This window comes from Mus caroli, unplaced genomic scaffold (genome assembly GCF_978045245.1).
Source record: "Mus caroli unplaced genomic scaffold, Mus_caroli_1 scaffold_2, whole genome shotgun sequence".
NCBI classification, from domain to species: domain Eukaryota; kingdom Metazoa; phylum Chordata; class Mammalia; order Rodentia; family Muridae; genus Mus; species Mus caroli.
In genome coordinates, this window is record NW_028227257.1 from 45,448,276 (window position 1) to 45,462,782 (window position 14,507).

The window sequence follows — 14,507 nt, forward strand, 5'->3', positions numbered from 1 at the left end:
TGTTTTGTACATGTACCCGTTTGAACAATACCAACATTAAATAACTAAAACAAGAAGATTAGAAAACTCTTCGTATAGGTTCCTGGCTGGAGCAGCTCATGTCTAACTCTGGCACACAAGCAGACTCAAATACCCTCTCTGTCCTGTACCGCGCTTGCGTCACTATTCATCCGCTTAGCAAATAAAGCATTAAGATAAGGTTAATGCTTCGTGTACCAAAGCCACATTCACAAAACAACTGAACAATTTTCTTCCAGAGATGAAAAAATTAGTAATTATTGTGTCAGGAGGCATATATTTTATTACTCTTGCATGTATTTTAGACAAAAATATTGAACAGCTAGTTATGCTCTTCCACACATCGTGTTCACTTAGTTTATGGCCACAGTTTTAGTGCAACAAAATATCTTTGAAAAGCCACTCTACAGTAATTATGGCAAGGCTCATTTAAATGCAGAGGTAAAGATCCTATCTATATAGAAACTTAGAAAATAATGTTTGACGATGAAAAGATACTCCATCAGAATGAATGATTTTAGTATACTAAAAATATATAAGCATTTCTTGAATGAGTTTTACTGTCAATTTTGATGGAGTATTCTTAGTGGTGATAAGTTTTGAGAGGTATATGTTACACAATCATTATACTTGAGATTATAGTCTTAGGTAAATATTTAATACACAATGCCAAGGTAGTTTCTTTTTTTTCTGTTTTTAATTTTTGTACCAAAAACGTCATACATTTAATGTTGACATCTTTCTTACCTGTGTGCCTCAGACCAATAAAGTACTCTGCATTAGAATTTAAATCTTGAGACAGTAGTATAGCAGTGAAAACTGTAAAGCAGCTCAGATACATTGAACCCAGGTTTTACATTTTCATTTGTCAGATCAGAATATAAAAAGTAAGCTCGAAATCAACTTGAAAAAGCTTATTCTTCCTCAAGAAAAAGTATGAACAATCTGAAAATGGTCAACTAGTGTGAATGAAACCTTGTACATAGTGAAGTCGCGTCAGTGGCTGTTAGACATACCACTCCCTCCTGGAAATTATGGAGCCATCTACATGAGAAACCAAACCATCTTCACTTTCATTGTAGCGTTCATCACTGACGAACTTCATTCCCATTTTTAGATCTTCATAGTAATCCATCGGTCTTTCAAACCTAGTGAGGTTCTCTACATTATTCCACTGTGTTTTCTCAGGCTCCTCTAAGTAGTCTTTACAGATGAGGTTGTTCACTGGGATTTTGTTTTCCTTTTTTACACTGTCGGGGTAAGAATCAAGCTCATCCTGGTGAAGAACATCAATCTGCGATTCTTTCTGCATGTCTGATGGTGGAATGTAGTTTTTGGCAAAGTAGTCTCCACGAAACGTCCGTCGTCTCCTATAGCAGAATATCCTAGCCAAAATGCTTACAAGCACTAAGAAGAGAGCCCCACCACTACACTAGCAATGATGGTGCCAACTGTGTCATCCTTAAGTGTTGCCAAAGTTGACAATGGAAAGGGCAATTTTTTATGCTCTGTTGCTATATCCTGGACGTCAGCAGGTGAGGAATGCCACTGAACTGTCGGCTGAAGGGTGGTGGTGGTAGGAGGATCTGAAATGTAGATAACCTTTTGATCACTTCTTTGACCAAGGGAATTTGATACTTTACAGACATAAACGCCAGAATAATTGATAGTCAATGGATGGACAAAATGAAGAGTATTATCTGACGCCAATAAACCATCGGGCCATTGTCCATCCAACCTGCTCCACACGGACTTGAAGGGCGGAGGATTTGCATCAGCATTACACTTGAGGTTGACACCTTTTCTTCCCACGAACCAATTTCCATCATATCCTGTTACTGAAACTTCAGGAGCATACTGTATGTCTAGTATGAAAGAGTATCGAATGTCCTTTTCTAAGGCTGGATGTTTTACAACACAAGTAATTCGCCTTCCTCGAGCAAATCTTGTGGGAAATAGCTTGTATTGGCTGACAATCGTTGCTGTTTCATTAGGAAAAGAAGTTATAGTAGATTCCATTTCACCAAGATCACCTTCCCAGTCAATCTGTGCGACTGGCTTTCCAGTGGCTGCTACACAAACGGCTGCTACTGTCTCATTCCCTCCATCAATTAAAGAATCCGGCCCTTTTATCAGGCTCACCGTGGGTTCAACTAACACAGTCACAGTTGTAGAGGACTGAGCATTTCCAAGTGGGAATGTAACGGCTTTGCATATATATTTTCCAGAATCTGAGAAGCCTATGTTATGCAGAGTAATTGTTGCATCATTAAGTGAATAGTTTTTAAACAAGACTCTTCCCTGATAATCTCCTTGAACAGAGAATCCATACTGAGGATGATGAACTGCAACAGTCTGTGTACTTTTGCCATGTATCTTCTCCCATGAGATCTGGGTTATAGTTTCATTCACTTCAATTAAACACTTTAATGAAACATTCTTTCCCCACACTGCTGTGACATGTGGCTCCACAATAATTGATCCAGCTAAGGCACCACAGAGCCGGGAGAAGAGAAGCAGGGGAATAAGCAGCAGCAGCAGCGGCGGCGGCGGCGGGGCCGGCAGCAGCAGTCCGACCGCGGGAGGAAACGCCGAGGAAAGTTGTGCTTTGCCGCCTCCAGGACACAACGGGGCCGGGCCCGGGGTCCGCGCCATGCGAGATTTCCAATTCTTAACAGAACTGGCGATTGAGATATTTTCTCCTGTTGTTTCTACTCCTTCATAATCCAATCCTAAACCAAAACTGTCAAATTAGATCCACGGCACCCAAACATGAAGACACGAAGTCTTTCACTTGGGTGTAGTAGTGTAAAGATCATGCTCTCCACAGAAAGTTTGGCTTTCGGAAATTCCAAATGGGCACCGAGAGTGAGACTCGAGGGTACACCCCTTCTGCACTGACTGCAAAGTGAGGACCATGTGGAACTGTTGCAACACAACAGAGATGAACCTGCTTTCCTCTCTGCCCTGGAAATTTGGATATAAAATCATTTTATATTCAGCTTGGAGTCTTTCTTCCAAGACCCTTTGCACACAGGTGTGGCACGATTAACACATTATTCATAACAACTCAGTGTTATCTCTCATAACTAGTACTGAGTTGGTGAGCAGCTGTGTAGCTGCTCATATCTGAAATAAACAAAGAGGCAGTGTCTCTTAAAATAAAGAGCTCAATTCATAACAAAACTGCACACATTTTTAATATAGGAAATAGAGCTATTTTGTAGAGGTTTCTCTCAGACAGTGAGATATGTTATTTTACACATTCAGAATTGGCAAATTTTAATTTTTCAAGAAGAGTCCTTTTCAAATATTTTAGAGTTTTGTTGTTTTACCATTTTTTTATTTCATTAAATCAGTTGAGTGAAGACTACTTTCTGGAGGTCAAACACTTGATTGAGAGCAGAACCCTAGTGTGAGCAACCAGAAGGCACTGTGTGATGGCACAGGCAACAAAAACAGAGGAACATTCGATCAAAAACAGGTTAGTGCCCTGGGTGAGGAGTGGTGCCTCCGGAGAGAAGGGAAACTGAGGAAACCGAGGGTGGCTGAGAGCCAGTGAGAGGAAAATGATGATGGGAGATTTCATCCAAGACAGAACTGAGAAGGGTGCTGTATAGTGTCGGGATGGGTTCAAGTGCGATGGACATTTTCTGTTGAGGTCTCTATGTAGAGAACTTGCCAAGTCGCAGTCCTACACTTGAGTACCAGGTTGGTTAAAGGAAAATCTATGAAGGAGGTCAGGACAGATTCCAAGATTCTGCCATGATTTTCAACACTCTCAGTGTTTTGGCAGATTTTCTCTATGCAGGTGTTCAGACCCCACATTCCCTTCCCCTGAACCGCAGGGTCACCCACATTGTAGCAATCAGTGAATACCTTTTACATGCCAAACTTTCCTCTCCAAAGTCTGATTCTTTCTTTGCTGGTATGCTTGTTCCTTGCTGGAGTTAATTTGACAACTGACTGGGTGTCAACGACGGATAATTTTGTCCCCCCTCTCTCTCTGGTCATATCTTCCCCGTTCTTAACAAAGTCAAGTGGAAATTCTGCTGGTTTTGGAGCAAAGAAGCTTTCCCCTGATTTGTTCAGATGGAAACTCTAAGTAAGGACGACCCTTGGCATGGGCGCTTCACTTCTGTATTCTGACTAGCTGTATTTTAGAAGATAATAAAGACAAGTATCACTAGAAGTGTCGATTAGACACTGGAAGGAGCATGGAAGCAAACCATGTGGAAAGGCTGGAAGCTTGACCAGAGATGGTTTAGGTGGATAGCACAAAACATTTAAAGGATTTAGTGGATGGCTGAGGTAATCCCATGAACTATTTTTCCTAAACCATAGTTTGAGCTAATGCATTTCTCCAGGATGGCTTCTCTTTTCCCCTACTCTGTGAATGCAGCCCGGCCTCCGTTCTGCTAATGTTCATTGGTTCTGTTACATGTCTGAGATGGAAAAGGTTGCTTAGGTGTCAGCCAAGACACTCCCTCTGCTTGGGGGAGAGGGAGCTGCCAGCCCAATTCTGGGTTTCCTGCCAGCTTAAGGAGCTTATGACTCAGAGTCAAGCAAAACACTGAACTAAAGCAAGAGGCAAGGGAGGGAACCTAAGCTCTGATCAAGGCTTGAGGGCCAAACAACATCGCTGAACATTTCACTTAGGGGAACCCAAACCCATCGCACTTGAGGCTGTGTGGTCCTGGGCATGCTCTCTGCTTTGAAAGCACCTGCCGGTGTGAACACAGTGACTCCCTTTCCTTCCTTCTCATAGACATATTCTGCCCGAGTTAGAAATCTGAGGCTCACTCACCTTCTTGCAGGAAAAGCTTCTCTTAGAAGCCAACACTACTCTTGATGGTCTCTCAGGTCCTTTGACAGCAGAAAAGTCCTCACCAGATGCTATGACTCAGCTAGGGTTTCTACTCGTTCCTTGTTTCCATTCCTCACGGAGAGAAGTGTTAGGGGAAGACTATGGACATTTCTTGGGAATAACACTGAAACCCAGACGCTGTGTTTCAAAGTCCTCTGTGGTTTCAGTAGCTTACTGGAGATTGCTTTAGTGGCTGAACTATTGCCAATATTGACTTGCTGGTCATAGGAAAGCCAAACTCTACCCCTGAGGAGAGGTTTTGGGTGAATTGAAAAGCTCTGATTCGCCACCTCCTTTCAGCTATCTTTCTTTGAGTAAACCTTAATCACTTCCCTGTTGGAGCCTTACCTCTGTGCACTGGAAATGAACAGAAAGTTCTTGGGTATCTGTTCTAGTTTGGATCTTAGGTGTCCCCAGTGCCTGTTTTAAAAGTTTAGTCCTCTGCTTTGGTGTTGTTAGGAAGTAGTAGAAAATTCAACAGGAAATGCCCATTGTGATGGCTGGGTCTTTAGGTTACTGGGAGAAAGTCTTGTGAAACTTCTTATATATTGCTTCCTGGCTATGTGGAGTGCAATTTCACTGTATGACAATGTATACCATGATATATCTCTCCTTAACAAAGACCACTCCCCGACACCTAAAACCTATTAGCCCAAATTAACTGTTTCTCTTTACAAGGTGATGTGTCTCCAGTGTTTCTCAAAGTAGCGGAAAAGTATCAAGCATAGAACTCAGCCACAAACATTTGTATGGAACAGAATTTACAGTGTGACTCCTTCATATCTGAGTACATAGGATATGCACAATCATTTTAAAAGTCAGTGCATGTCATTAACTTTGAAGAAATCCTAAATGTTTCATCATCATACACATATGATATCTCGGTGCCCTTTGCAAATATTCCTGGTCTGCATTCAGCTTGAGTTTCTAGTTTTATGTCACTTCTCTTTATACTAGCAGAACTGGTCTACCTGATCAGTTAATCACTCTTCTCTTTTAGACTGTTTTTCAAACATTTACCTAGCTCAAACTATAATTAAAAACTGAGCCTGTGTCAATCAATTATCTTTATTGCAAGGGGAAAATAAGGACAGTAATTAGGAGGAAAAGACATCAAGAAAGTAAAAACAAATAAAGAAGTTGGCTGTGTAGAAATCCTGGGGAAAACATGGGTACAAGAAATTGTATATGAGACCTCTCATCCCTTCACTATTTAGAGAGTCTCAAAATATAGACTCGGTGTACTGAAGAGCTATCAACCCCAGCCAGGGAACTCCATTTCCTTCCTTCTAGAGTGAGGTCATATCTTCACACTTAACAGTGACAGACACATGGAAACTCAAGTCCTGATAGGTGCAGTGGATGTTGAGTGAGTTGGAGGAACTAATGATAGTTCCAGTTTGTCCTCATTGTTCTCCAGCTTCTGTGCTTTCAGACCTTCCTCAATGGTCAATTTAAACTGCTGGCAGTAGGTTGGCAAGGTTAAGTCTCCATTGATATAAGGCTGCCTCCCATTCTTATCAGGCACACTTTTGTATTCTTTCAAATGCTTATACGGCACTTCTGTGTCGAACAAGACTTAGAAGGTTGGCTCCTCTTTGTCTTTAAGATGAGACTGCACATCTCAAAATGCATCACCTGAAAACTTGAAGGAAGGACCCTTATAGGAAGCCTATAGTGAGCTTTCTTCAAGGTGCTGAAATCAACCAACATTGGGTATAGTGTTGTCTCTATCAACTTGTCAGTACCCACTGCTTTACAAACAATCTGTGACATTTGTGGTCTATGCGAATTTGTTTTGTCCAGGATATGTAGTCTGTAGCTTCATTAATGATTCAGAAAGACTAGTAGAAGTTTCCCAGAAACCTTTGGGGAAAGAAAAAACAAAAAATGAAAAACAAAAACCAAAAACCCAATTGTTAGACAAAGCTTTGGATAAGTGAGGAGGGGAACAGGGTTTCCATTTACTGAAAATTACAAGTTGATAATTTATATATTGTTTCGATGAAAAGCACTTCAGACATGCTGATACAAAACAGGTCTTATTTCATAGATTAAATTAAGGCTTAAGAACTTTGATTATTTTATTCAAGCTCAAAAAGTGAGTGACCAAACAAGCCAAGAATCTACATCTTTTAATTTCCAGGCAAATGGAAACCACCTTCTTAAATCATAGTGTAATTCTAGAGTGTAATTGAAGACATAGTTTCTGAATATTTGTACCTTACGATGGGTTTCCAGGATCCAACAGAACAATAGACACTAACGTTAGGCAATTTCATTTTTGTTGGCAAACAATTAGGTCAGGAGTTCTTTATGTTCATTATAATGGTAAGTACTGAAATCGACTTTGTCATGGTTACCATGGAGTTAGACAAAAATTTCAACATAAGCTGTATGAAGCCATTGGCATAACCACTCCAGATGTCATTTCCAAGGTAAAGATTGTGGTGATGGTGACTCCTGGGAAGGAGTCAGCACTTTGAACTTTGGACAAATGAGTTGGAATGCCATTCTTACGTTTATTTATTCTGTGCTGGACGTGGTTTGGAAATAGTGTATGGTTTATTGGTTGATACCATGAAGGCAAAAGAAACAGTTCTATTTCACACTTTCCATCACCTCTATAATTTTTCTGCCTCTGTTATTTTCTTCTATCTCTTGACACTGAACTCAAGTCCACTGGAAAAACATGTGCTCTTAATCAGTGGGACACACTCTAGGACTTCCAATCTAGGACTTCACAAAAGCTTACGAATGTATTTTCTTTGAGCCCAAATGCAAATTAATTAAATAAATGCAAGCTTTAAATATTATAGAAAATTACTAATATGACACACTTTAAAAAATAAGAATCAGGTTCTGGAGAGATGTTTCAGTGGTTAAGAGAACTGTCTGCACTTTCAGAAGACCAGGGTTCAATTCCCAGCACCCACAAAGCTGCTCACAACAGTCTCTAACTCTAATCACAAGGAATCTGATTCCATATTCCGGCCTCCTTAGGCACCAGGCCCACATATGGTACACAGACAATATATAGGCAAGGCACATAAAATTAATAAATAATTAACAATAATATTAATAAATAATAATTTAAAAAGAATAACAGAGTTTATTTGATAACCAGTCATAGAAAGTTGGTCCATTTTATGTACTTAAATGAATTTTGTAATTAAATTTTAATTATGAAAAACTAAGTAGTGATGAAAAGATGTTAAGAATTACTGTGTAGATAGTTTGTATCCTTTAAATCATTTTCAGTATTTTGCTTTTTCTTTTAATGGGTAAATATTTTTCTAATTATTAATAACAAAATAAATGACCTTACTTAATGTATTGTTAATAACCCAGGAAAATTACTATTCCAAGAATCTCAGTGATTTTTACGTTAAGCAGGTAGGCAGGAAGCTCCTTTCATTGGTTTAAATGACAGGTGAGAGTTACAAGCGCTCACCTTGCTGAGCATGCTCTGGGGAAATAGAACTTTGAGGGTAAATCTAGTAAGTCTAGACAGCTAATTAGACTACAGATAGAAGTTCACACTCCAAACACGTTCATATGAGCATACTGGATTGCTTGTGTGCCACAGACTTGAATAGCAGAGTTAACGGAAGAATCATAGCTCAGTAAACTACCAACTAACATGTAAACACAATTCCACCAGGCATGAATCATTTAAGTATTGCAAGCATTTGTCCTGTGTGTTTTATAACAATTCTAGAAGACTACCTATCTGAGCAATATTTAATCTGGCTAGTAAGTAAGTGTAATTATATTTTGTGGTGTTTAGAAATTGAGGTTGATATAACTTACCAAAGACAGACAGACAGACAGACAGACACACACACACACACACACATACACACACTATTTACTTAAAATAGAATGCATCTTATTATGTTACAAATTTTTTTCCTTTCAGTATTTTTTTTTCCCTCTCCAGAAAATCACCTTGTAATCTAAAATAGTTTAGAGGAGGCTTTTCCATCACAAAAAGCAAATGAGATGGAAAGGAGAAGAACAATAGTCTTCTCTAATTATTATAAACTATTAAAGAAAACTAATTTAGTCCTGCAAATAAGCACAAGATTAAAGGGCAGAGATGAAAAGTGCTTGGCGGTCATTCTTATTTTCCTATATGTTGTCTGTTTCCTGGATACTGGAGAGAGCCCTATAGACTGGCAACGGGAGCATCTACCGGGAGCCTGTTAGAAATGCAGAATCTGTGTTCCCACACAAAGCTCAGAATTTGCATTTAACAAGATCCCCAGGTAACTCATGTGCATGTTGAGTGTTGCCCACAGATGATATGCAGCGCTTTCTTTCTTTTCAATGCCCAAGAAGCTGAGCTATAGAGTTTCTCTGATGATGTGAATAAATCAAGACGCCCCACCCTTTCCTATAGGAGCAGAAGTGGAAGGATCTGAAAGCATCAGTCCAGCTGGCTAAGAAAGGACTCTTTTTCTACTGCTGTGGTGGCTTCTGAACATCCGCCAAGTCTTCTAGGGGTCAGATGTGCGCTGCCACCCCATGCTGTGCTTGTTTCTTCATTTGCTTTTCACAAGAGGAAGGGCCAGGGTCATTATAAACAGAAGGAGATTGTTTGCTCATGTTAGATTACACTCGTTGTTTCTGGTGAAAATTAATTTTCCCTTTGGAAAAGTGTGCTAGCTTCCTAGGGCCTGAGAGGATAAAGTGCCTTACTGCAGTGAGGAGCCCAAGAAAGATTTAAACTTCTCTGCCTGGTCTTCAAATGCAACAATGCCTAGCCTTTGGGGGCTGGGTCCAAGCCTGTTGCTCTTTCTAGTTATGGCATGGTCAATTCATCTTAATTCTTTTATTCATTTAACATTTTGGCAGTCATGTTGATGGAAGAGTACTGTGTAATTTGGGTTATAACAAAGAGATAGCAATGCCACGTGTCTTCTCTTTTAAAGATGTGGACTGAGGATGTGTAGAACCAGGAAAGGAAATGGCTTACCTCCCATGTATACGACTGAATTGACTCACACGTGAGGCAGGGGTGCTCCCTGGGATTTCCACAAAAAGAAAGGAGGAGAGCAAGGTTTATGTTATCCATAAACATGCAATCTCTTGGAAGGACAGGAAACAATTCACAATGAAGCAAATAATAATGCTTAAAAACATTCACTGAACACCAAAGTGAGCATGGGGCTGTCTCCATTGGAGGTAAGGCTGACAGTCTTCTTAAGAGGTGGCCAAGGAGGAAAAGTCAGTAAAGAATATGCAGATGTCTCTGGTCATCTTTGAATTAGTGACCTTCAACTTTCCTGCATGCTAGAATGTCCTGAGAAGGCTTTCAAATACCTGGTTCTCTTGCAGCTACCACGGAAACACACACACACACACACACACACACACACACACACACAAAACAAAACAAAACCAAAAAAAAAAAAGAATTATAATGTCGTTCTGTTACATAGTAACCCAGGCCAGATGTGGTTGAGAGCAGTTAATTATACATTGCAAGATGACTAGAGGAGCAGGGCGCCAAGGTTCACAACACATAGAAGAGATACTTTAGGAGCCAGAGACTATCATTATCCTTATTAGATCATTACACACTGTAACATACTGAGTTGCAATGCTACCCACAAATAAGTACAGATAAGTGTAACTGAAAAATAAAAAGGAAGGACTCCTCTACTGCACTCAACATCTCTCTAGAGTAGTTCCAAGCCCTGGGCTCTGTTGTAGGTATTGTAAAAAACAGCATCAAGAGAGGTGAACACGTTCTACACATATGAACTGGAATAAACAGAAAACTTCAAACAGAATAACCAAATAATGAATTCTACAAAGAGGTTTTAGATAAGAAGAAAATAAAACAAAATAATGTAGTAACTCATGTCTTTTTACTCATTAATTATATATGTATTTATTCTGACTAGTAGAGTGGCTACACTCTAATTTTAAAGTAATACCAGAAAACTTTTTTTTTTTTAAAAAGAAAAGTCTTTAAGTTTTTAGATTAAAATTGCACCCTGGTGTGATGATTTTAATTTGGGAACTCAATCCAAAGGCAGTCTCTCCTGATGGTGCTCTTCTGACCTTGGACATACACACAGAGACTGGCAGCCTATGGGACAGTCAGAACAGCAAGGGAGAGAGAGGACTGTCAAGTATCCACTCATCAGAGGGCAGCCAAGCCTTCACACCTAGCTGGTGACAGGGTGACAAGTTTCGGAGTCAACAAGAGGCCACCACCAGTAGAGATGAAATTTATCTACCAGTAATGGCATAAAGAGTCCCTGATTCTGAGGACCCTTCTGGGAACACCTCCCTTGGAGGTGGGGCTTCCAAATGGCTGGTGTGACTTCTCACTGAGCAGCACAGACACCCAACTGCACCCTTGCTCCACTTATGAGCACTCTTCCCCCCCCCCCCCAATTGGGCACAGAAAGAGGTGATGAAAAAGAAGGCTTGTCTGACCAGATAATGTGTGCAGGCCCCACTCTCACAAACACTAGCTAAATTTATACTCATATATATATATATATATATATATATATATATATGAGTTATAGTTATATATTAAGTTATATATTAAGTTATATATAGTTATATATTAAGAAGAGGAAAAAACCTTTCCTAAAGAGAAACCTTTGAAGAACCCAAATGGTTCAGGATGTTTATTGACCTCCTATGCACAATTATTCTCTTATAAAATCTTCCAGCTCAATATTGAAGATACCTTCCCACCCTCTTGTGTTCCCCCTTCCCAGCCCTCTTCTGTGTCCCCAGAACCCTGGACTGCTCCCTGGTCCAGCCCAGTGGCGTCTATCTCATTTCTAGCCATCTATGGCTGCCATGGCTCAGAAAACAAAACTCATAGTTCAGGTCTGACCTTCAGAAATGGTGTGTGACCTTTCAAGATAGTAGTGAAACATTAAAATAGGGATTAGTGTCTTCGAGGGAGCTTTCATTATTATTTTATGTTACTGTAAAAATCATACAATAAAGATTATTTTATTGTGTATATTTAAAGTATTCTTTTTGTTTGAAGACACACAGTGGTTGTCTATTTTTAATGTAACAAAATATTGCAATATTTTAGAATTTATTATTATGTATGTGATTTAAAGCCTTTGGAAGATTATTGAGGGATAATTTAAATATTTTAGGAATTGGGCTATCTCCAAATAAATTATGTTAAATTTATGTGCTTTCTTATTTTGTTTTAAACATTAGAGCATTCTATGGATATTATGCTTCTTCTTTTAATTTTTTTTAATTAGGTATTTTCTTATTTTACACTACAAATGCTATCCCAAAAGTCCCCTATACCCTCTGTGCCTGACTCCCCTACCCACCTACTCCCACTTCTTGACCCTGGTATTCCCCTGTACTGAGGCATATAAAGTTTGCAAGACCAAGGGGCCTCTCTTCCCAATGATGGCTGACTAGGCCATCTTCTAATATATATGCAGTTAGAGACATGAGCTCTGGGGGTACTGGTTAGTTCATATTGTTGATTCTCCTATAGGGTTGCAGACCCCTTTAGCTCCTTGGTTACTTCCTCTAGCTCCTCCATTGGGGCCCTGTGTTCCATCCAATAGCTGACTATGAGCATCAACTTCTGTGTTTGCCAGGCACTGGAATAGCCTCACAAGAGACAGCTATATCAGGGACCTTTCAGCAAAATCTTGCTGGCATATGCAATGGTGTCTGCATTTGGAGGCTGACTATGGGATGGATCTGACAACATTTTGGCAAGACATTCACGCTAATTGGATGAAACAATGAGGCTGTTTATGCTTGGGATCTTTCACCCCTGCTTACTCTGCATTGGTAAGGAACTCTGTGTTCTAATGGAATTGGGCTAATAGAACTTTAGAGGTGAAAGTGCATAGGTGGGATTCACAGTTAAAACTTTAAGTGACTGAGGTGGGAGGAGAGATAAACAATACAAGATGCTGGAGAAAGCCAAATAAACATTATTATTCTGTAATTTTACATATCTATGTATAGATATGTATTTGTGTGTATGTGTTCGAGCACATGAGTGAGCGAGTGCATGTGTTCATGTGTGTGTATGTGTGTGAGTCTGTTTATAGAATTCTCTGGTGGTGGTGCTCTCCCAAGAGCCACGAACTATCAAAGAAAGCTCCCTGTGCCAGATATGGGACATTTTCCCTTAAATTGTTTGTTAGGCGATTATAAGACTCTTTCAAAGCAATATGACCTATTACCATTGCCCTGAGTTGCCTTCTGGAATATGAACTTGCCTATTGCTGAAGACATCATACACTTCAGTTACAGGACTTGGAGGAATGTAGCTGGAATTAACTTGAAACCTCCTCCACGAGGACTGGCTCCCATAGTATCTGGAAATGGTATGCAAGTGGTAAAGCCTATGGACCACTATGACCAGTTAATCACTATGTCATCAATTGTTCAATAGTGGCACTTTTATCTTGGGAGTAACTAACATGTGCTTTATTGGACTTAAGTAAACTCTCAGGGGAAGGGAATTCATGCCTGTTACTATAAACCTAGCCAAGTACCCTTTACTAGAGAGGTCATAGACTCTAGAGAGTACCTACTAATACCATTTCCTAAACTCATATGAGTTTTAACTGGATCTAAATATGTATGCTTATATCCACAAGTATCTGTAACCATCATCTGCCTTCAAAGAGGCTTCCTTATGTAGCAGAGAATATTAAAGAGGGCTGAACTTGGTTAAATGTACAGAATAACTGGGCATGGAATACCTGGGCCCAGTTGGTACATCTCCTATATAATGCCTACAGCTAAGACGTCTTGCCAAAATGTTGTCAGATCCATCCCATAATCAGCCTCCAAATGCAGACAACATTGCATATGCTAGCAAGATTTTGCTGAAAGGTCCCTGATATAGCTGTCTCTTGTGAGGCTATTCCGGTGCCTGGCAAACACAGAAGTGGATGCTCATAGTCAGCTATTGGATGGAACACAGGGCCCCCAATGGAGGAGCTAGAGAAAGTACCCAGGAACATCATGGAAGAAAGGGAGAGTGCAGGAGTATTGTAAGAATCGGAGGACTAGGATTCCCCCTGGAGAAAGTGTCCTAGGCAGGAAAGGAAAAATATATCCATGAGATCACAGCAATATGGTCACCTAAACAAGACAAATGTAGGAAATTCTGTGAGGTTTCACCCCCTTGATGAAGAGCTGTAGGCTGCTAAAAGAGAGAGAGTAAGTTTTCTTGAAGGATAAGCTCTGATAAAGGTTGTTTAACCTCCAGTGGTTAGCTCTCTCTCTATGTATATATGAGCAATGCTAAATAGACTCAGTAGGATATATGCATATCCACATGTATAAGTGTGACAATAATATGTCAATAGTAGAATAAGGATGTCATGAATTTAGAAGGGCAGAGTTAGAGAGGAGGATGGGAGAGGGTGATACAGAGGAAATGTTCATGTATGAAGCACACAAAAAATAAAATAAAGTGTAAAAACCAAACAACAGAAAAATCCTTAAGTGAAAAACCCAAGAATAAAGATGATCTCAACTACCAAAGACACACTGGGCAGACACCAATCAAATGACATAAAACAGAACCAAGTTTCAGGTTCTGTTTAGGTTCAGAAGTCAGCTGCATGAGAATGAG

At 39.8% G+C, this 14,507-nt stretch overlaps 1 pseudogene; it reads right to left on the reverse strand.

The window, feature by feature from the left end:
- Positions 1–534: 534 nt before the first annotated feature.
- Positions 535–2,673, reverse strand: LOC110289262 (nectin-3 pseudogene; annotated as a pseudogene).
- Between the last annotated feature and the right edge of the window lie 11,834 nt (positions 2,674–14,507).